The sequence below is a fragment of the Orcinus orca genome, chromosome 5 (assembly GCF_937001465.1).
Source record: "Orcinus orca chromosome 5, mOrcOrc1.1, whole genome shotgun sequence".
Lineage (NCBI taxonomy): Eukaryota > Metazoa > Chordata > Mammalia > Artiodactyla > Delphinidae > Orcinus > Orcinus orca.
Window position 1 is genome coordinate 95245343 of NC_064563.1, and position 24805 is coordinate 95270147.

Here is a 24805-nt window from a genome sequence, read left to right on the forward strand (position 1 = left end):
TTGCAAGTCACACATTCAGGTGTGTGGAAAAAGGACTTTGCTTTTCCATAATTGACCTTAATTTATTTTTTAAGCTGTCCTTCTGCCTAGTGGCAAACATACAGTCACACACCCCAGATCCCTAACTTTAGTCATTTTCCAGGTATACAGACATCATATCTTAAGGTAAGTTAATACAACATCTCCTCTTCCACCCAGGGTTGCAGCTAAGCTCCAGGGGACTTCAGTCATGTCTTGGTCTTGGGGGTACATCTGATTCTTTATTGGCACCTGTCCACGGCTGGCATCAGCTGAGATGAACACTGTCCTTTCTGGTCTTCACTGACATCACCTTCCATGCTGACATCTGATGGGATGTCTGCATTTCCATCCAGTACTGCTTCAAAGAGTTCACACTCCATCTCTGGCCAAGAGGTCCCTCTAGTCTGTCAGCTCTTGAGGTCATGTTTTCAATCACACCAAGAAAAGCATTAGCTCCATTCTGTAATTCTGTGGTCCCATAATGTCTGTGACATAGTTTAGGATCCATCTGCCTAGTTACTCAATGCCGATTTTTTTTTTTTATTGAAGTATAGTTGATTTACAATGTTGTGTTAGTTTCTGGTGTACAGCAAAGTGATTCAGTTATATATATATATATATATATATATATATATATTCTTTTTCATTATAGGTTATTACAAGATATTGAATATAGTTCCCTATGCTATACAGTAGTACCTTGCTGTTTATCTATTTCATATCTAGTAGTTTGTATAAGTCCAAACTCCTAATTTATCCCTCCCCACCCCTTTCCCCTTTGGTAACCATAAGTATGTTTTCTATGTCTGTTTACATTTTGTAAATAAGTTCATTTGTATCATATTTTAGATGTTTTGTAAATAACATATTTTAGATCCCACATATAAGTGGTATTATATATTTGTCTTTCTCTGTCTTACTTCACTTAGTATGATAATCTCTAGGTCCATCCATGTTGCTGCAAATGGCATTATTTCATTCTTTTTTTATGGCTAAGTAGTATTCCATTCCATATATATATATCTATATCACATCTTCTTTATTCATCTGTCAATGGACATTTAGTTTGCTATGAACATTGGGGTACATGTATCTTTTCGAATTAGAGTTTTCTCTGGATATATGCCCAGTAGTAGGATTGCTGGATCATATAGCAACTCTATTGGAACCTCCATACTGTTTTCCATAGTGGGTGCACCAATTTACATTCCCACCAACAGTGTAGGAGGGTTCCTTTTTCTCCACACCCTCTCCAGCATTTATTGTTTGTGGACTTTTTAATGATGGCTATTCTGAACAGTGTGATGTAGTTTTGATTTTCAATGTAGCTATTTCTACTCCAAGTTTAATGCCACAGTGTCAAAACAACACTGTGGGACTTTCTCAGGATAACCAGACAAGAAAAATAGGACACTGGTCTCTCTATTTCTAGTTCACATACATTTTTTCTGGGGGGTTCTTTCATGCTCTAAGTTAGAATAATGAAACTCTCTTCAGAACCCTCAGCAGCAGTTAACTCTCTTGCTTTCTCTTCAACTGTGATTTACTTTCTTACTTAGTGTTGAGATTTTTTTTTTCTTCCTTGAATGAGTTTGGAGGAGGTAGGCATGGAAGAGATTGGCTAGACAAGTATCCCTCCAAGCCTACATTTTAGGCCATGATTTTGGTCCTTGGAATCCCAAAGCCAATAACTAACTTTTATTTTGATGAATCATCTATGGCCTCTCTTCCCCAAGGCGTGAAGCCTACAAGTATAATTTGAGTGGGGGAATGAGCTTGGGTGGGGAATGGGTGCTGGGGTAGGAACAAAGCGTTTGCTTCTAGAAAAAACATAACCATAGTTTTACTTCATTATTCTATTCTATTAACTTATTAATTTATCGTTGTGCAAATATTACCTGTCTTTATTTCTGTAGCTTTCTGGTGGGTTTTGATATCTGGCAGTGTAAACCTTCCAACTTATTCTTCAAGACTGTCTTGGCTATTCCAGTCCTTTCTATTTCTGTATACATTTTAGATTCAGTTTATTAATTTCCTCAAAAAAAAAACCCTGCTAGAATTTTTATTGGTATTGCAATGACTCTATAAATAAATTTGGAAAAAATTAAAAATATTGATCTTTAAAATTTTGAGTCTTCCTTCCATTAACATTGTTCATATCTCTATTTAAATATTCTTTAATTTCACTTAGCAATATTTTATAGTTTTTAGTGTAGAAAAATTGTATTACAATTAGTTTACTTCTAAGTATTTGATCTTTTTGATACTGTTGTAAATTTAAAATATTTTAATTTGTCCAATTGATCCAGTACAATAATATGTAGTACAATGGATTTTGATAGAGTTACCCTGTATCACAATGTTGACCTCACAGTCATTCTAATTGTTTATTTGTAGATTATTTCAGATTTTCTACATATGGTAGATCATGGGGTAACAATTTTATTTTTTCCTCTCCAATATATATATTCCTGTTTTTTTCTCTTCTTCACTGTCCTGGCTAGGACATCAAGTGCAATGTTGAATAGAGGTGATGAGAGTGAACATCCTTGCCTTAATCTCAACCACAAGGGGAAAGATTCCATGTTTTACCATTATGTATTATGTTAGCTGTAGGTTTTTAGCAGATACTCTTATCGGGTTAGGAAAGTTCCCTTCATTTCTAGTTTGCTGATAATTTATAATGTTAATGAGTGTTGATTTGTCAATTGCTTATTCTGCATCTATTATCATATATTTTTCCTCATTTTTCTGTTATTAATGTTCAAATGTTAAGCCAACATCCTGATGTACTAATTAACCTCTTTACATATTGCAGATTCTGTTTGATAATATTTCATTTAGTGTTCTAGCACCTACATTTGTGAGGTTTATTGGCTTCTGAGCAGGAAAGAGTTAAGTAGCTAGATTCCAAAGAATATTTCCTGGAAATGTTTCCAGGAAAGAAAGATGTTTCCAGGAAAGAAAGAAGAAAAAAGAAGCCAGGTTAATTATCTTGTAAACATAGTGATAACAGACTTCATGTAAAGAAAGTAATATTAATTAGTAGGACATGAATCCTTATCTTTGAAACATTTTTAGCAGAATTTCCCTGACTTAGAATTGATTATGGTAAACAGAATCACAATCTCTGCATTTATGGGGCATGGCTCTCAGGAAAGTATCATGTAAGTTACACAATTACCTGGATATAAAATGAAGAAGTGTCATCACCTAAAATCCTCCATGTTGTGTGAAGTGACCTCATTTAGAGAATGTATCTTTCCAGCTTTGCCAAATAGCTCATCCAATGCAAGAAGGAAGGAAGTAGGAATACATAGACATTATTCACGACTTCTCTCTGCTTTGCCTGTGCCTCTTGATTGCTTGTATTCTTGAGATTATTAGCAAAACTATATCATGGATAAAATCTTTTATTCCTGTGTCTTTGAGTCTGATTTGACAATCCTATCTTTTATGTCGGCTCCATCTATAACTTTCCCTTTTTGTAATTCCATGTCAGTTATGCTTGGTTTTTTTCCTTAAATGTTTGGAAGAATTTACCAGTTAAGTCATATGGGACAGCATAGTATTTTATGGAAAGCTATGGACTTTTCCTGTGGTGGAAGATATCACAGAGCCCCCTTCTTGACAAGACAGTAGGTAGGTGACCCCTTATGAGATGCCTCCATCTTCGTTCCAGTCTGCTGGGCAGATGACTAGAATTAAATCCAGCATAACCTCATTTGAGAAGTGCTGGGCCTGATAAGGGAAGAAAAAGATTATATACTGAAGGTGCTACAAGAAGTAGTATGTACCAGGTTTGGATTTTTGAGGGTGCTTTATCCAGGGGCCAGGATATAAGACTAGAAAAATAAGAACGTGTTTATTAAGGGACACTTTATTGGGACACAGGATTTATCATCCTAGCAAGAACCCCAGGAGATGGGACAAATTCACTGATAGGCTAACCCTTAGAAGTCTGATATAGTTATGGCCAACACAGTGAAATGGAAATGCCCAATTTGTCCTGGATAATGGTAGGACATTCAATGAAAAGGCTGAGGGAAGTGGTTATACTGGACTGGATACATTAGGAACCTAGAAAACCCAGCACATGATTTTGTTCCAAAGCAGAGCCCAGAGGACACGTGATTCAAAAGGTTGCCAGGGATGTGCTTGTAAAAGGGTACGAGCATCATGGGTTCAGTGGTGGCTCTCCTCTTTAGAACAGGGCTGATTGCAGGTGAGGTGGTAACAGAGGTGGGCTTGTTAATGTCATTGGGGGTGAGGGGCGCTGAAGTAATAGCGGACTGGTGCTTAACTACCGAAAGTCAGGCTGCCATAATCACTGTAACAACTGGTGAAGTGGGAGGGACAGTCAAGGGGGCTTGACCCTCAGGGTGTTTGGGAGATGATTAATTGAACATAACACCCCTACAGCCAAAATAAAAGGGCAAGTGACAAGAATGCTACTTAATATCTATAACCGGTAAGGCAAAAATGGAAAAGGATGAGGCCGAGGACATTGTTCCCAGTGAAACCTCGTGCTCCCTTGTTCACTCCCCAGATCTGAGGCAATTTTCAGATTTGGAACCCACAGATGGAAGAGGGGGCTGGGTCCCTAGGAGGAAGAACCCTGCTATACAGTGGCATGAATATACTGTGATGAATCACCAAGTTCTTCCCTAAACGGACATGTGACCAGTTACTAGGGTGACATTGATACCTGGAAATCCAAAGCAGCATCACGGCCCCCTGTTAAAGTGCGGGCTCCTGGGGACTACTTGGTCCTGGCTGTCGTACTGGCTAAAATCTGGTTCACAAAAGACACACTGAGTCTGTGGACCCACAAGTGGTCACGCCCACAGTACCTTAATGTGTTCTTAGAAACGATTGCAACATACACATAAAGCCTTTTGGAAACCTCTGAAATTCCTCCTCATCCCAGCCAAAATAGGAAATCAAAAACATTTGGCCAGGGTGGGGATGGGGGGAGGTGGAGAACATTGGTGGTCCCCATCATTTCTCCATTTACTTTGCCAGTTTGGGCTTTGAAGAAACTGGAGAGAATGGCTGTAGGCTACTGCAGGTATAACCTTGTATGAGCCCTGATTGCAGCTGCTGGGCAGATGTGGTTATCATCGGTGACAGAGATTAAGAAAAGCTCAGGTACCTAGTATGTGTCATTGATCTGGTGAATGTATACTTTTCAATCCCAATCAGGAAAGAGGATCAGAAAGAGTTGGCTACATTATAGCTATGACCAGGAATGTACTTGAAGGTCAGTGAGGGGGCAACTCTTTCTAATAAGCAGAGCTGTGAGTGGTGTACCTAATCATCTGCTTTGTGTAGAGAACTGGTTCTAGGTGAGAATGTGTACTTTACTGGCCAGTGGCTAATGGCTGAGGCATCTGTTCAGGGACTTGGACGGAAAAAGTACTGGATAATTGGAGCCAAGGAAGTCTGGTGTAGAGGTATGTGGATGGGCCTATGGGAGTGGACACAGAGTGTGAAGATTTTTGTTTCACACACTAACATCCACCAGAAAGCAACCATTATGAAAGGGGCACTTAGCAACCAAATAAACAAAATGTTTTGACAGTCAGGCCTTGTCATCAGACACCCCGAACCAGCATGATAGGCACATGAACGGAGTAGCTACAGTGGCAGAGCTGGAAGTTATGTTTGGGCTCAACACATGGACTGTCACTTACCAAGGCTGATCTAGCTACTGTGGCCTCTGAATGTCCAGCCTGTCAGCCACAGAGACCATCAATAAGTCCTCAACATGGCACTGTTCCTCAAGGAGACTAACTGGTCACCTGGTGACAAGTTAACTATAACAGGCCTCTCCCATCTGGGAATAGCTATTAATTTGTCCTCACAGGGATAGAACCTAGTGCAGGTATGGGTTTGTCTTTCCTACCCGCAGAGCCTCAGCCAGCACCGCTATAAAGGACTTACATAGTATCAGACCACTTGATGGTGATGAAGGTGCAAGAGTAGGCCCATGACCATGAGATCCCCTGGTCTTATCACATACTCCACCACCTACAGCCTGATACATGCAGCCAGCCTCGTGGAATGCTGGAACAATCTTCTAAAGGCACAGCTAAAGTATGAGCTTCTTGGCAACATTCTGAAAGGTTGGGATGTTATCCTTCAGGATACAGTGTATTCATTAAACCAGAGACCTCTATGGTGCTGCGTCCCCAGTAGGAGGATTATGAGAGTCAAATGGGATGGCAGAGGAGTGGCCTCATTTACAACACTCCCAATGACTTCTTACTGGAAGCATGCATGCTTCCTGCCCTGCAACTCTACGCTCTCTAAGCTGAGGCCCTGGTTCCCAAAGTGGGGATACTCTTGCCAGGGGCTATGGTAAGGGTCCCATTGAGCTACAAGAAATAACTGCCATTAGGGCACTTTATACTCCTTGTGCCCAGGGGTATGCAGGTGAGGAGTCACCATATTCACGTGATGAGCAGGTCGGGCTGCTTGTACACAATGGCACAGGGAGGCATGTGTGTGGATTCCAGGTGAGGCACTTGGTGCCTCCTGTTCCTGCCTTGCGCTACTGTAACTGTGAACAGACACACGTGGCAAACCCAACCTAAGAAGGGCGTGGTCACCAAAAGTTCAGACCCTTAGATGTGATGAAAATTTGCATCACATCATCAGGTAAACTGCCAAGAACTGCTGAGACGATTGGTAAATGTGATGGGAACCCAAAATGGATAGTGGAGGAAGGAGAGGATGAGGACCACTTGAAGCTCTGAGATCAACTGCCAAGAGAGGGGATGTAGTTCATCTCGCTAATGTTACTACCTCCTTCTTCTAAGTTTCCCCCAGGAAGATAGGCCCACAGGGACCACGGAGGCCTCGCTCCCTGAGCTCGGCAGCACAAGGCGTGGACTACAGAGCCATGGAAGTACATTACCCAGATCTATTGCAGACAGTAGCATACCTGAGGGCCCCAGCTGCTCTCTGGATCCATTATTTTCATGCTTAGGCTACATTTCCCATGGGTCGTTTCCATTGGAACAACCACTGAGCAGGTATCCTAACGCACGCCTATTCCTGTGAGGTAGGAACTCCTTTGGGAGGCAAGTTCTGACCTTAAACCTTCCTGGAATTATGCTGCAGTCTGGGACCCTTGCCACTCAACCCTCCTTCCTTCTCTCTTTCTTTCAAAGGGGTCAGACATGTTAGGCAGTCTGAAGACTCTACTCCTCTGGCTTCCTCTCTATTTCAACCCTTACAGGCATTTCCCCAAGTACATCTCTTGTAAATCTAATTCCATATTTGCATGTGCTTCTTGGAGGACCTGAACTAACAAATTTGGACTTGGTTCTGGCAGGTAGTTACTTGAGGATCAGCTTCATGTTACTGAGGCTTGTTTTTTGAGCAAGTCTAGATTTTATTGTCACGCTAGTTTAGCCCTACTTATGTAAGATGTAGCCTTCCTGGTGTGGAGTTCTCTGTGAGGACACCCCACTATGGCTGGATGGAAGTTAAATGTTTCCCACTCTTGTGCTTGTTTTGGGAATTGTTCAGTGTGCAGCAGTGGCACAGAGGGATCCGTATGCAAATTTCTGGAAATTTTTTCTCTGCATACCTTCTTTCTTGCTGATACTCTGCCCTGAAATTCAAGACACTTGTCCCACTCGATACTAACCCTTGTCTCCTCAAGTCAGCAGGACTGCTTTGCTCCGTTCAAGCTCCTCCTCCTGCAACGAGGTCCAGAGTGCTTAAACCCAGAAAGGCAGGACAATGGTAGGGTCACCTTGTTCCACCTGCTTTGTGATCAGTCCTTTGCTGCCAGTTGTCCCATGTCTGAAAAGCTGCTTCATGCAACTATTTTCCTAGCTTCTTGAAACACTGATAGCTAACCTTTTTGTAAAGTTTCTAATATATGTATTTGGAGGTATAAATTTCCCATAAGCATTTGCTTTCACAGCATGCCACGAAGTTTTGATATGTTGTATTTTCATTAGAATTCATTTAAAAATATTTTCTAAATTCCACTGTGATTTATAGGTTGACTCAGGGGTCATTAGGGGTATGTTCCTTACATTACGACCATTTGGGAAATTTTTTATCTTTATATAATTGATTTCTGATTTCATACTCTTACAGGATTTTAATCTTTTGAAATTTGTTCTGACCATTTGTGATCAATCATATGGTCAGTTTTGGTAAATGTCCTGGGTATACCTTAAAAGAGTATGTATTCTGAAATGTTTGGATGTAATGTTTTATATTATGTCTTACTCATATGCAGTGTGCCAATACATAGCAAATAGTAGGAGCTCGATCCATATATATATACTTTTTTATAAATTAATTAATTAATTTATTTTTGGCTGTGTTGGGTCTTTTTTCCGGTGCGTGGGCTTCTCATTGCGGTGGCTTCTCTTGTTGCGGAGCACAGGCTCTAGGCGCGCGGGCTTCAGTAGTTGTGGCTCGTGGGCTCTAGAGCACAGGCTCAGTAGTTGTGGCCCATGGGCTTAGTTGCTCTGCGGCATGTGGGATCTTCCCGGACCAGGGCTCGAACCCGTGTCCCCTGCATTGGCAGGTGGATTCTTAGCTACTGCATCACCAGGGAAGCCCTCGATCCATATTAAATAACTCAAAAGTTTATTCCTACTGGTGGCAGTTCCAGACCAAACAAGTGAGGATGATAATGACATCACATGGATGTAGGCAGAGAGAAAATTATTTCTGGTAAAATGTAACTTCAAAAGAGGAACCCCAAGTCAAAATGTGCAGTTTCCCCCCTGCCTCCCCGATTCCAGCCAATATTAATGCCAACCCTTTAGGTTATGGAAATTATTCCAACATTTTTCCTTCCTGTGTTTCTACCAATTTTTCCTTTGTTGGTTGTAAGCTCTGTATCACTAGTCTATGTGACAGTAGAAAACAATATCTTAGGAAAAATTAATGACACTGATTTATAAAGCTAATAGAAATATAAGAAATGATTAATTTTATTTCTCCAAACAATTCATGATTACTTCTGAGATTACATGAGTTTAGAAGATATCTAATATTGCTATCCAATGGTAAAATGTTTCAAGTAGAATAATTTAAAAATTTTCCAAGTTCTAGGGTCACTTTCTATTTCTTGTAAGTGTCACTCAAGGTTAAAACTGTTAACATACAGCTTCTAGGAAATACATTTAACCTTCCTATTTAACCCTTCTGCCAGCCTTGATCTGGACGATGAAATTTTGATGATAGAAAGAAGAGAGAATATGGATTTAGACAAGGCTAACAACACATTATCTAGGCTTATGAGATGCCTCCTGTGCACTGTCTCCCATCTCTTCCACTTCCGATTCCAGCCGCAGCTTTGGTTAACAGCTCTGGGCAGGTTTCATCCCGCTCTGTGCTGTCAGTGCCTCATCTCAGGGTCGCGTCAAGAATCTAGCTTCCTGTCCTAAAGCTTCTCTGTTGCAGCACATGTGATGCTGTAGTTCCAGTGAGGGTCTCCTCAGGGGGCAGTTAATGCCCCATGGGAGCAGCCCTCAGCACACAGGTGATAGCTGCTGAGAGATAAATCCTTCTTTTCGTCCCTCAGGCAGACTGTTCTGAGCCAAAGTTTGTTAAGAATCCTGGGAAGGCTCTGCACTAAGTAGCCATGAACGCTAGTGGACCACTCAATAACACTACCTTGTTTTGTCTGGACTTTCCCTTTTCCGCCTGTTCACTCCCCTCTGTCTCATTCCTGTTCCCTGGGATCACATTCCCAAATAGAATGTGTCTACCTTTGTTTCAGGCTCTACTTTCAAGAATAACCCAGATTAAGACCGTAGGTAAATAGGTTGTTGGTAGACTAAATAATACAGGAATATAATTTCCCTTGACTCTGCACATGCTATAAGGAAACACTTAAGGGAGCACAGTTCATGGTAAGTTCGATGATTTTCCATCCTTTTCCTTTTTGAAAGTTCATCATCGATCCTGATGCCTGAATGCCTGAAGAAAGAAGTTGGTACAAATTAGCTTATAATTGAATAGGCAAATTTCTTTGTGATGACAGCTCTAACTGTTTTTTCTTTGTGAGGCAGCCCTCAGCTATTTGATTGGATATTTCAATCTAATAAGGAGAAACCCTCAGTCTACTTAATGAGGTAAAGCTTTTCGTTGCTTTGGAAACAACCATATCACATTTCTTATTCTCTTTGGTAAAAAGCTGGAGCTTTTACTGCTGTAATCCTTTTTGCTAAGACACTCAGACATACCTTAAACATTTAAAAATTACTGGAATACTGTCAGGACTTTCTTATTCATGAAAAACTGAAGAAGTATCTTGAAAGATTTAGAGGTTATTAGGAATAAATTAAGGTTGCCCACATGCCAGCCCTGAGAAAAATGTTATCAGTTATAATTTTTTACTCATTTAAGGTACTGAAGACACTACAGAGAACAAGATTGGTTACATCCCCCTCCGTCTTCACCAGAACTTATATTCTACTGGTGCGGAAAGTGAGACAGTAAGGAAATTAAATAATTAAAATACATAGCATTGGGCTTCCCTGGTGGTGCAGTGGTTGAGAGTCCGCCTACCGATGCAGGGGACGCGGGTTCGTGCCCCGGTCCGGGAAGATCCCACATGCCGCGGAGCGGCTGGGCCCGTGAGCCATGGCCGCTGAGCCTGCGCGTCCGGAGCCTGTGCTCCGCAACGGGAGAGGCCACGGCAGTGTGAGGCCCGCGTACCACAAAAAAACAAAAACAAAAACAAAAAGAACCCCATAGCATTTCAAATAAAGGCTACATATAAAAATAAATTGGGGATGGGGGAATGAACTCGCAAGTTTTTTGTTTTGTTTTGTTTAATTTCTAGGTCTCATTGAGAAAATGACGTTTGAACAAAGACCTGAGGAGGAGAAAAGAGTCAGTCATGTGGATGTCTGGGGGAGAACCATTCAGGAAGTGAGAAAAGCCATCCCAAAAGCCCTGAGATGGAAAGATGCCAGTGTGGTTTGCGAGATGTGAGCATTAGAGATGAGGTTAGAAAGGGCATGGGGCAAGGAGGAAAGGAGGCAGTGGCAGATCATGTGAGAGAGGGGTTCTCGATGGATGTAGGGCCATACTATGCACCGAGGGGATATTTTGAAAAACTGGGAGGACATTTTGGTATTACTATGATTGGGGTGGTACTATGGGCTTTAATGGGTAGGCAACATTTATGCGCAAAGTACAGTAATGTTCGGGACAGTTCCACCCAACAGAGTATTTTTCCACATTTGTGTGTCTTTAAAATGCCCTGCTGCTCATTCGTGTAGATGTATGCTAACTTCTAAATTCCATTCATGGTAAGCTAGGTTATTGGGATCCACTCCCCATTGAAAACAAGTAAACGTCCTGGATAAAATATAGTTGATCAATTTTGGAAAGCTTTTGCTAATAATTTTTCAAATATTTTTCTGCTCCAGGCTCTCTCTCCTTGCTTTTCAGGAGTTCAGTTTCATGTATGTTAGGCCATTTGATGCTGTTCCATCAGTCACTGATGCTTTATTTAAAATATTTTTTTCTCAGTGCACTTATATTCGGATGATTTCTAGCAACCTGTCTTCAAGTTTAATGATGCTTTCATGACTGTGTCCAACCTACTGATAACCTATCAAATAATTTCAGATATTATATTTTTCAGTTGTAGGATTTCCATCTCATAAAAAAATATTACCCGTATCTCTCTCGAAATTCTCTACTTCTTCACATATTACATCTTGTTTTAGTAAGATTCCTTAACATGTTTATCATGGCTAAAGACCTTGTCTATTAATTGCAGGATCTGTACTGATTTATGTTTCTATTGATTTATGAGAAAGGTGACACTGCAGGGCAGTGGGAAAAGAATAGTCTTTCAAGAAGAGCACCTGGGTCAGCGGGATAGCTATATGAAAAAAAAATTAACACTTAACTGCACACCATACTCCAAAATCAATCCTACGTGGTTAGTAGATTTAAAGATTCAAAGAAAAACATTATGTTTTATTTTTAATTAATTTATTTTTTTTTAATTTATGGCATGTGGGATCTTAATTACCTGACTAGGAGTCGAACCCTTGCCCTCTGCAGTGGAAGTGTGGAGTCCTAACCACTGGACCACCAGGGAAGTCCCCCAAACATTATGTTTTTAGATGGTAAAACAGGAGAAGGTCCTTGTAGGCAATGGTTTCTTAGGATAGCAAAGGTACTAACCATAAAAGAAGATTGAAAAGTTAGACTTCAATAAAAATTTAAAATTTACAGTCATTAAAATTTAACAATGAGATGGTTAAAATGCAAGTCACAGATTAGGAAAAGTGTTTGTTTGTTTGCTGTACTCATAAATGAAAATGGACTCACTTTAAATCAAACAGAAAAAGACAACCTCACCAAAAATGGAATAAAGAACCAAAAGGCATTTTACTAAAGGGCATATTCAAAGGACTAATAATTACATGAAAAGGTGCTTTTTTTCATTAGTCATCAAGAAGTGTAAACTGAAACCACACAACCACCAAATGTTGGTGAGGGTGTGGAGCAATGAAAAGTCTCACACGCTGCGGGTGGGAGTGTAAATTTCGACAATTGTTTGGCACTGTCAACTACAGCTAACCATAAACGTAACCTATGTTGGAGCTATTCTACTTTTAGGTATATATCCCAAGAGAAATATGTATCTATGTGATACATATATAGCTTTAGATACACATAATATGCTGATTAGTATAGTAATGTTCACAACAGTATTATTTGCAATAGCTGCAAACCTGGAAATAACATGAATATTCAGGATCAGTGTAAGGGACCAGCCACAAAAGACATATGACTCCATTTTTATGAACTATCTAGAATAGGCAAATCTATAGAGACAAAAAATAGATTAGTGGTTGCTTAGGGCTGGAGAGGATGCAGGGTAGGGGAGTGACAGCTAAAGAATATGGAGTCGTCCTGAGGTGATGAAAATGTTCTAAAACAGACTGTGCCTGTCAATGGTTGCACTTACCTGTGAATATACTAAAGAAACATTAAACTGTACATTTTAAATGGATGAAAATTGTATGGTATAGGAATTATACCTTAATAAAGCTGAAATTTAAAAAATAACAGTATAAACGATAAACTGCAGCATATTCACACAATTAAATGCCATACAGCATATAATAAAATACAAACCTGTTACATGCAACAGTGGATGAATCTCAAATGTAATATGGAAAGAAATAAAATACTACAGAATATTTACTGAATAATTCATTTCATGTGAAATTAAAGAAAAGACAAAACTAATCTTTTGATTATGGTTATATTTGGGGAGAAGTTGCCCTTGACTGAGCATGCTCTATTTCTTGATCTGGGTGGCAGCTGCAAGGTTATGTTTGTGTTAGTCTTTGAAAGTTTATTGAACTGTTTATTTACAGTTTCACCACATTTTTGGATTTTGTAATTCAACAAAAGTTTATTAAGAAAAATTTTTTAGAAATCCAGTTCAGTAAGTTGTCCTATTAATATGCATTGAAAAGCTGGACTAGAAGAATACAGAAACATTTTGATAGTTCATTTTTGTGGGTTGGGAGCATGCTGAATTTTAATTTTTGTCCATATGCTTTTCTGTCTTTTCCAAATTACCAGAGTGGACATAAATATATTACATCTATCAGTAGAAAAAATGCTATATAAATACAATTGTCTGAGATCTTGTATTGTTTATACTCATTTAATCACAGTGTGAGGACTTTGGTTTTTGCTCCCAGATAGGAAGGGATTGTCATTTTAGAGTGAAGGAGGGTGTGGCTGCTTGTCTGGGGATATCCTGGCCGCCCTCCTGACTGCCAGGAACTCAACGGCCACTCAGCAGAGAAGAGCAGAGGTGCAGGTGTAGGGGCCCAAAAGATGGTAAACTAAGCCTCAGTAGGTGGCGCCCAGTAAGCCCGGTTGGATCGTGGTCCTCCTGGAACCTGAGTCTTTACTGCAGAACTGTGGTTGGACCAGAGACTTAAGCTCTAGCCTCCGTGCTGGGTAAACTGAAAGACTGTAATCTAATCATAGTAATCCCCATGTTTTTGTAAAGCCCGAAGCTAAGAGCGGTTTTTTTTCCTTACATTTTTATGAGGTTGTTAAAAAAAAAAAAAAAAAAAAGAAAAATAAGCGACAGAGGCGACTGTTCCTGCCCTGCAAATACTAAAATATTTGCTATCTGGCTTTTTACAGAAAAAGTCTGTCAACTCCTTGATTAAGAAACTCTAGGCTGAAAATTTTTAAGGTATTTAAAAATGTTACCTGGGTAAGCTGTTGTTGGCGAGAAGCCCCGTGTGGAATGAGCCTGCCCGGGCATTTTCGGTCAGTGGTCACGAGCTGTAGTACTGCCCAGGCTCGTCAGAAAGTAAGTCAGAATCCACTAAGCAGAGTGTGAAAGCTCACCTCTGGAGAATCCAGCCTGCACGGGAATGGCCAGGCACCAGCGGCCTCACGCAACGTGCTCTTCCTGGCAGAGGGCTCCAAAGGATAAGCGAAGCTCCGTGCAGCCCGCAGCGGATCGCAGAGGAGGGGGCGGGGTTCAACTGGGAAAGCAGCGTCGTCACTCCTGGAGAAGACAGCGGAGCCCCCTTGGGAGCTTTCTCTTCTCTCCTCTGCTCCAGGCAGCCGAGGTGACTGCGAGGTCTGCCCCACCTCTGTTAACTTTCGGAGAAGCGCCGCGTGGGCGTGGCTGCCACCTAGCGCCTGCGCAGTGGTCGCTCGCAGGGTCCTCCCACCGCGCAGGCTCGGCGGGTCCGTCCGCGCTAGGAGGAGTACGACCCTGCTTCGGTACCCGAGGGAGGAGGAAAGCAGGGCGGAAGGACATGTACAGTGTGTTTTGCTGAACAGTTTGAGAGTGAGTTGTGGACGTCATAACCCTTCACCCTTAAATGTTACCAATATTTGACCTGCGCGGCAGACCATTTCATTTAATTCAGCCTAATATCGCAGTACTGTCCCCTGAGAATAAGGGATTCTCCTACATCAAGGTTTATCAACTGTGGCACTTTTGATTTTGGCGTGCAGGCTCTTTGTAGTGAGGGGAGTGGGGCTGTCGTGGGCATTGTACAGTGTTCAGTAGCACTCCTGGCCTTCACACGCTGCTGGATGCCAGTAGCACCCGGCCCTCCCCTCCCCAACTTGTGACAACCCAAAATGTTTTCAGACATTATCACGTGGGTGTGGGGAGGGCGGGGCAGAGCAAAATCGCCCCAACTGCGGACTACTGGCCTATAGGATCAGTGCTGTGTCTTTAGGAAATGTATCCCTAGGGTTTTCAGACCTGGGGAGGCGGAATGCGCTAAACGTTGTTACATTATTCTAAGTTAATATATAGTCCATATTAGAATTTCCTCCATTGTCCCCCCACGCCACCCCGAATCCTTGCTTACCCTGTTGTTGTCTGTAGAATAAAAATCCAGGATATAACAAGGATCACGTGTCGATTTTAGTCATAAAGTCTCTTGAGCTTCCTTCAGTTTAGACTACTTCCTCAGCCTTTTTTGCTGATTTTTTTTTTTTTTCTGGCATTGACTTTTTTGGGAAAGTTCAGACCAGTGGTTTAACAGAATGCCCTTCAATTTGGATACTCAAATTGGTCCTCGTTGAAAGATTGACGTTGAATTTTTTGGCTTTTCTGGCTGGAATTCCACTTAGGTGATGTTATATCCGATGTTTTCTGTTTCACAGACCTATTTAGCTGTTCTAACAACATTTAATTTTCAAAAGCCCATTTATTTCGCAGTGATTTGAGATACCACTTTTATCACATACATAAATTTCCACATTGTACGTGGCTCTACATCTATATTTACTATTTTTTTCTATTGATCTGATTGTCTACTCAAGTGCTAATATTATACTGTTTTAATTATAGAAACTGTATAATATGTTCTAATATCTGGTAGAGCTAGGCCTGCCTTATTGCTGTTTTCTTATTTTGATTTCCTGTTTTGGGGGAAATAATCTTGCTTATTTATTTTTTCCATGTAAACTACAGAAACTAGCTGTGTAAAAAACACTTTGAAAATTGGCATTAATTTATGATTTTGCATTATTCAATTGAGGAGCAAGGTTTATTTTTCCTTTTATTCAAGTCACAGTTTTCTATCTTTCAGGAAAGCTTTAAAGTTTTTCTCATACAGGTTTTGCACAGTTCCTATAACATTTACTCCTAGGATATTTTTTCATTTTTGTTGGTAATGTAAATGGGGTCATCTCTTCTATTTTCCCCTATAATCACTTATTGCTTAAACATATGAAGACATCGATTTCTACATGTAATTTTGTATCTCGCTCTCATATTGAATTTCCTATTGCTTCTAGTTTTGCATTGATTCTATTGGCATCTCTATTTACGCTTTTATATAATTGCAGTGATTATTCATTTTAAAGCTCAAATTGCCCATCTTTGGCTTCTGTGTTCATTTGATAACTGCAAATGTCTTGATAGCTTCCTTGCTTTTGGATACTTTAAAGAGTCCCAGTCTCGTATTGGAACAGTCTCATTTACTGCTCCAGACCTAGAATCAGCCATTTCTCAAAGGAGACTTCATTGCTTTCAGTGAAAATGGTATTTGTTGACCACAGTCTGTGCATGTAGGATGTTCCTGGCTAAAAGGCTTGTTGTTACTTCTCAGACATTTTAATACAGATCTAGGAAATATGTGGTTTTTCAAAGAAAAATAAATCATAACTTTGTGCTGATACTCCAATTCTAATGAAAGGTTATAAAATTTTTTACTTATTTAATTTTATAGAATCTCTTTTCTGCTGAAAAGCATGGTTCCTAATAATGTTAACATAATTGCTTATTTACTTTTCCCCATAATATATGTTAGTTTCAAAATAACAGAACCAAAGTTATAATGAATTTATAAAAGTGCTAAATGCAGTTTGATACAACTAAGCTTATTTGTTTCAGGTTGTTTTCAAATCTAGGTTGCTTAATTAAAAAGAAAATTAAGTCCAAAGTAGGGAGAAAAAAAAAAAACAAGTCTTAAATATTTCTAACTTTTTGAGGATAATGTCTATCTCATTTTCTCTCATTTTTATTGATACAAATATTTAAATCTATGAATCTTTTTCTAAACACTCTTTAGCAGTATCCTGTAAACTCTGATATCATGTTTTCATTATTTGTTTCTAGAAAATTTCATTATCAGTTGTTATTTTTTCCTTGAGTCAAGCTAAGTTTAATAGAAACATTTAAAATTTCACAGTGGGAAGATTTTCTTATGTTTTGATTGTTATGGATTCATACTTTTATCATCTTGTTGATGGAGAATATTATTTGTACTTTTCTTTATGTAATTTATTGAAGTATAGATGTCTCTGTAATTATGGAATCAATTATTATAAATGGTTTTTGGTACCATTTTTGGTCTTGGACCAAGGGAGGTATACTAAGGTCTGCTATTATTTATGTATTTCTAGTCTCTTTGAGTCTCCCGTAGTTTCTGCTAAATGAAAGAAGCTACTGTGTTATTTGCTGCATATTTTATAAATATTTTATTTTCACTGTGAATTGTAGCATTTAGCATTTGTAAAGTGCTCTTTGACTTGTTAATAGGTTTGGGTCTAAATTCTACTTAGTTGGATTTCCAAATCTCAATTCTTTCTTTGTATTTTCTTGGTATACCTTTGTGCATCCTTTCATTGTTAGCATTTCTGAATTGTTTTAGGTGTGTCTTTGTCTTTTATGTGCAGCAAAGAGTTGGGTTTTGCTTTGGAATCAACTGTTTTGTCCATTTAGTAGGGGGGTTAAGCCCTCTGTTGGTAGATACGTTTGGTTTCAGTAGCTCATCTTTATTATATGTAAGATGTAGCATATAATATTTGATGATGGTAAGTGCTATTGAGGAAGATAAAGGAGGGGGAGGAGAGTAGGAAATGCTAGGGGGGAGTTTTCTATTTTAAGTAAGTGGTCAGGGAGAGCCTCAGCGAGAAAGTGACTTTCGCACAAACTCTTGAAGTAGGTGAAGGAATGAGTCGTTTGGATAAGTGGGCTAAGACTTACCCTGACTGAGAGAACTGCAAGGCCCTGAGGCACAAGATTACTTGGTGTGTTTTCAGAGAACAGCAAGGAGGCTGGTGTGACTGGAGCGCTGTGTGCAGGAGAATAGTAGGAGACAGGCCAGAGGGGATAAAGTCGAGGGTATCAGATAGAGCCCTCAGTCTCAGGGAGGGAAAGGACTATCCCTTGACGAGGAATTTTAGTGCCAGATGTTGAAATAATATTACTTCTGCCATTCCACAGTCATAAACTAATAACTCTGTGAGAATGCATTAGTAACTCTGGGAATTCCAGCCTAGGTGGGAGAAAGAAGCCAGTCTTATGGGTTTTATATTTTGGGGTGCAACTCAAATTATGCATGAAATAGTTTAATCTCTGCTGATTTTGAAGGTTGGATTATGAAACACCTTCCAATGCAGTGGAAATGATCCTTGAATATATTCCTCAAATCTCTGATGTTATAGTTTCTACTTTATATTCTACCCCCAAACTCATCAGATATAGCTTCACAACTGCAGCTTTTTGCTGTTTAGCTGAAGGCGTGAATTTACAGGGGAAAACTTTATTGAAACATAGCAATGAAATGTATCTTGACTAATAAATGTTTAAAAAGCAGAAAAACATTAAAATTCTATACAGAGATGCTTGACCAAAGGCGAGCACACAGTTTTTTGAATTCTTTTAAAAAATATTCAGCTTAAAACAGTTTGTTCTTTTTATAAAGAAATACGTTGTTTTAACAGAAAACTGTATGACAGAGAAGGTAGAATGAAATGAGTGCATCTATGAGGGAAGGGTTAAGGGTGAATTAAGTCTGTAATCCAGGAAAACAATGTTTAAGATTCCAGTGGATGGGAACAGAGAAGGGACAAACTTTCAATACATGCAGGATTACTTCTTCCTTGTCTTTTTGTGTTTCATTTTGCTGCACTTTAATTTTCTTTCCTCTTTTTTTTTTCTCCTTCACCTTTTTTTTTTTCTTAAGCTAAACTGTCAGTGAAATGCTGTCTGAATAAGTCACAACTCATAGAAAACTGAACAGTGCATTGTAAAATAGGACAGAAAACAAAAGACTTCATCTGAGAGCTGAGATCATTGCGTTGGGGTACACAGACCCAGTGCAGCAATTCAACAGTGTTTCTTAGAGCCTGAGACAGTTTCCACAATTCTTGGTGTGCTATTGCCCCCTGCTGTTCTTGTGGAAGCACTGACAACAGAAATAGGTTTTCAAAACGTTTCATGTTTTAGTCTAATTTAGCGTGCCATCAGAGAAAATTAGATGAAGCAGTTCAGATATTTAAAACAATAATTTAAGGAATTGTTTTCTAAAAAGCTGAATATCAGAGAAATCCCAAAGCATCTTCCCTACTCCCCAATAGATCAAAAAGAAATGTATGATTCTGTTATTTGGCTAATGAATCTAGTTTCCTTTTTAAGTTTCTGAAGAGAGCAAAGCACAAGGCAATTGAGGTAGCTCGGAGAAAAAGTGGTGAAGTAAGCAGGGAAAATGGAGGGCAAAATGTGCAAAAGGAGGGGGTAATGAGTAATTTACATACAGCGAGGGTAAAGCAGTTCAGTCCTGAACAGATCATTCGCATTCCTCTGAGGGTGTTGGATAGAAACTGTTTTGTCTCCACAGAAGAGGGTGGATGGGTCATTTGCGAACCTTCAGGTCTTCTGCCTCCTTGTTCTTGGGTTTGGTCATGAAAACTTCTCAGAACCATTATGATGTGAATTGGGGCCCCTGAAGCAGAGTAGAAGCATGTAATCCTTGGAGCTAATTTCCTGATTTACTCTGCAATTTCTAAAGAGGTCTGGGCTGTCTACTGGATGAAAGTTAGCCCATGTGCAAATATGTGTGTTTGAGCATAGGAGTTTCATGTTATTTTTTCCAGGTTTCATAACTCTAGCAACCATGGGCTGCTAGTTCCTGCATGCCAGTTCTTCCAGTGGGATTAGGTAATTAGGTGCCAGGATCCCCTCCACTCAGTAAAAGCAATTTAAAAACTAGGGGCCTTGTTTCAGCATTTTGTTTTTGCTTAGACTCTTTCTCCATGAGGAACATGACTAGAGAAGAATCTTTTAATATTTAGAAAATCACATGCATATTTATATACGAAATTACATCCTGTTATGCTAAACCTAGAAATCCAGCCTGAACTACTGTTGAAAGATTTAGTTTTGGCTGTAAATACCACTAAGAATGTCGTTTCTAACTTCTGAAGTCCCCACCTCAAAGGCACGAATGATGAATTCTAAGATAAAAATTTGAGAAAACATTTACATCATTTATTTCAGATAACAATAAGCTGATTCCTTAATACTTGAGGTAGTTACGTTCACAGTGTTGGTTTTAGTGCTTACAGAATTTTGTTTCTCCTGTGTGATATTTTACTGTTTACTTACTCACTTAAATGTGTATTTTCCACTATGGCAGATGTTAAAGATATGGTGAAAAATATGATAGACTCTGCCTTTAAGCTTTTTATAGTAGTTTAGCAAAATGTAGAACAACAGTATGATAATCACATAAGAAGGAGCCAAGAGTAGAAAAATAATTTCCCATTCCTTTTCACTTTATCATTTTATTCCCTTTCATTCCGTTCCATGTCATTCCATTTCTTCTCTTTACTATTTTATTTTATTTGTATTCATTTTGTTTAAATTACAAATCAGGAAAGCTGATTGTCCTTTTAATTTATCTTTGCACAACCCCTAGTACTCCAGCACTTTATACAAAGTTTGCATGTATTTGTAATAAATATCTGCTGAATGAAATATGAGCACTTACTAGTTGCCTTAGTACTATCCTGTGCCTATGTAAACTAGATGCACATTTGATTTCAACAGAGGAAAAGAGTGAAACTAAGGGGAATTTATCTAGACCTAGATGGAAGTATTAGAAATATATTTTTTGTATTCAAACTCTAAGGGGTAATAAGAAACTTTTTAAATGAGAAAAACTAGAACACAAAAATTCCACCATGTAAGTACTTGAATCTTTTTTTTTTAAAACATCTTTATTGGAGTATAATTGCTTTACAATGGTGTGTTAGTTTCTGCTTTATAACAAAGTGAATCAGCTATACATATACATATATCCCCATATCCCCTCCCTCTTGAGCCTCCGTCCCACCCTCCCTATCCCACCCCTCTAGGTGGTCACAAAGCACCGAGCTGATCTCCCTGTGCTATGTGGCTGCTTCCCACTAGCTATCTGTTTTACATTTGGTAGTGTATATATGTCCATGCCACTCTCTCACTTCGTCCCAGCTTACCCTTGCCCCTTCCGTGTCCTCAAGTCCATTCTCTACGTCTGCGTCTTTATTCCTGTCCTGCCACTAGGTTCATCAGAACCATTTAAAAAAAAAAATTCCATATATATGTGTGAGCATGCGGTATTTGTTTTTCTCTTTCTGACTTACTTCACTCTGTATGACACACTCTAGGTCACTACAAATAATTCAATTTCAATTCTTCTTATGGCTGAGTAATATTCCATTGTATAGATGTGCCACATCTTCTTTATTCATTCATGGACACTTAGGTTGCTTCCATGTCCTGGCTATTGTAAATAGAGCTGCAATGAACATTGTGGTACATGACTCTTTTTGAATTATGGTTTTCTCAGGGTATATGCCCAGTAGTGGGATTGCTGGGTTGTATGGTAGTTCTATTTTTAGTTTTTTAAGGAACCTCCATACTGTTCTCCATAGTGGCCGTATCAATTTAAGTTCCCACCAACAGTGCAAGAGGGTCCCCTTCTCTCCACGCCCTCTCCAGCATTTATTGTTTGTAGATTTTTTGATGATGGCCATTCTGACTGGTGTGAGGTGATACCTCATTGTAGTTTTGATTTGCATTTCTCTAGTGATTAGTGATGTTGAGCATCCTTTCATGTGTTTGTTGGCAATCTGTATATCTTCTTTTGATAAATGTCTCTTTAGGTCTTCTGCCCATTTTTGGATTGGGTTGTTTGTTTTTTTGATATTGAGCTGCATGAGCTGCTTGTAAATTTTGGAGATTAATCCTTTGTCAGTTGCTTCATTTGCAAATATTTTCTCCCATTCTGAGGGTTGTCTTTTCATCTTGTTTTCATCTTTTCCTTTGCTGAGCAAAAGCTTTTAAGTTTCATTAGGTCCCATTTGTTTATTTTTGTTTTTATTTCCATTTCTCTAGGAGGTGGGTCAAAAAGGATCTTGCTGTGATTTATGTCATAGAGTGTTCTGCCTATGTTTTCCTCTAAGAGTTTGACAGTGTCTGGCCTTACATTTAGGTCTTTAATCCATTTTGAGTTTATTTTTGTGTATGGTGTTAGGGAGTGTTCTAATTTCATTCTTTTACATGTAGCTGTCCAGTTTTCCCAGCACCACTTACTGAAGAGGCTGTCTTTTCTCCATGGTATATTCTTGCCTCCTTTATCAAAAATAAGGTGACCATATGTGCATGGGTTTATCTCTGGGCTTTCTATTCTGTTCCACTGATCTCCCACGTTCCCTTAAATAGAAAAAGGTGCTAAATGTCTCTTCATAGCCTATTTGGCCATAGTTGTCCCACCTACAGTTTTAAAAACAGACTGAACTTGATCTTCTGAAATCCTTCCTTGAACTGCAGCTCATTCTGTTAAAGAAGTCCTGGGAGAGAGGTCCTATTGGTATTGTTGATAGTCCCTAAAAGGTGAGGATGGTAACTGGGATGAAGGCAGCTGGGAGGGGTCTTCAGCAAACGGAGGGCTGTTGGGAAACTGGGCAGAGGCACATCTGGTCAACAAGATACCAGCTCCTTTGATGAGAGCTAGCAGAATGCCACCCATCGCGGCTGACCCAACCATGGCCACTGGTCCATTTCTTGCTGCCAGGATGGCTCCTGTTAAGGCACCACTCGTGATGCAGTTCCAGGGGTCTTCTTTCCCTCTGACGTGAACCATACTGCAGTCAATCATGGAAAACAGACCTCCCCAAACTGCAAAGCTACCTCCCAACTGCAGAGCCCTGGTTCTAATAGCTGTCAGATTCTCTCATAGTCTGTGGTTTACTCCCACCCGAGAATTGCGAAAACCTTTGCTTGAAAGATCCCACCACCTATGGCTCCCATCGTAAAGACCCCATCACAGTCGTCCACATTGCGCCAGGGGCAAGGCTTGTGCCGTGTCCTCCTCCATCTTGACTCTGCCACTCCTGAATCTCTTTTTAATGATTATCGTAAGTTGCCAAAACATATGAATTTTCAGCATTTCTGCCTGTGCGATTCTTATCAGATCTGAGTACATGCAACCTACTGAAGATTTGGTAGAAACCTGAAGATAGGTAGCGAGCAATGATGATGCCTGTTTTTCAAAAGGAAGCTGAAACTTATTTTCTTTTTGAATCAAGAACTAACTTATCAGTGTTTCACTGTACAAAATTCATAGTATATTGGAACATGCTTTTTGCCACCTTAATGGTGTAACCCAAATTGTCTGCTCCTATTTAATTGTTCTACTTAAATTGTATTGAATGCCAGTATCTAAGAAAACTGTCAGCATAAATGGTTCCAGAATTTCATTGGGTTACTGAGAAGTGGATCTTCTCTGCAAGTATACTATGTTATACTATAGAGTATTCTATATATGTAGTTTTCTTATATAGTATCTATATGTAGTTGTACTATGAAGTTATCTATATCTAGTAATGCAGTATTCCATTAATGTCTAATATTTGAGAACATTTACAATATGAATGGAACTTAATCTAAGAGACATTCAACTAACTTTTTTTTCTTTTTACATTTCAAAACTGGATATTAATACTGGATTATTAATAATACTGGATATTAATAAGAAAGATAGTCAAAATAATTATGATCAATATTATGTCAAAAATAATAAATGCTTGGTGTTAGTCTACATACAATTCAGTTTTTGGTGTAAAGTTCTTTGGTTGCAAGAAGGAATATTTAGTTTATTTCACTAATAGAAATATCTTCTAATGCTAGATGGCCTCTTGGTATTTCTTCTGCTGTTGATTTTTAGCATCGTTATCTGTGATTACATGAATGGAGTTGAGTGGGGAGGTACTCATCATGTTTATTCCAAATAAGACTATGTAACGGATTGCTATAGTAGTAATGAGGTAGACAGGCAATGCAACTGCCTGATATTTTTGAGGCCAATAGGTTAAGCCTAAGGTGTTCAACCAAGATTCAGGAATAAAAGGCCACATGAGATATAGTGTGCACCAAAATTGGGAGCTTAACAGCAAAGAAAGCCATAGATCGCTCTTTCTGGAAATGGCAAGGGTGACTTTTCCACCATTTTTTCTGTGGCTGTAGACAATCTTGGGCCCGTCTTGCTGGCAGCTCGGCCTCCTGAGTGCCGAGTGCCCTGCAGGAGGAGAAATTGAGGGAAAGGCCAGGGCGTCACCCGCTGGGGTGCAGGCGCACCACCTTCGTACCGGGCCGGAGGGTGCAAGCTGTAGAGTAGGTTTATGTTCTTCTTTCTTTCCCGTCTCAAGTCCCATGGACTCCACTTAGAAAGTTTGGAACTGTTTTCTGGTAAGTGGTCGTGTGGAAATTAGTATGGAAGAAGCTCACAGGGTTCAACAAATAGTTGACAGGAACTGTAGTTTAAATAGCGTAAAGGCTTCTTTTAATTTTAGTATTTTGTGACTCTTCTTCACATCAGGCATTGCCTAAAAGCATGTTTAAAAAAAAGCGCCAGCTTCTGAGTTTCATATGTGCGGTGGCTTCATGTCTAGTCAATCGTCACAAGGCATTTTATAAGTGCTTCATTGCATATGG

General features: G+C 39.4%; 1 long non-coding RNA gene and 2 pseudogenes across 1 annotated transcript; all 3 read right to left on the bottom strand.

The window, feature by feature from the left end:
- Positions 1–8975: 8975 nt before the first annotated feature.
- Positions 8976–14676, bottom strand: LOC117202256 (uncharacterized). Its single transcript, XR_004484488.2, has 2 exons — positions 14278–14676; positions 8976–9984 (listed from the first exon to the last, which is right to left on the bottom strand). It is a non-coding gene; the product is annotated as an uncharacterized LOC117202256 (long non-coding RNA).
- A 6662-nt stretch (positions 14677–21338) lies between these two features.
- On the bottom strand, positions 21339–23436 carry LOC101287315 (mitochondrial import inner membrane translocase subunit Tim17-A-like; annotated as a pseudogene).
- Positions 23437–23920: 484 nt separating this feature from the next.
- Positions 23921–24320, bottom strand: LOC117202255 (phosphatidylinositol N-acetylglucosaminyltransferase subunit P-like; annotated as a pseudogene).
- Positions 24321–24805: the final 485 nt, after the last annotated feature.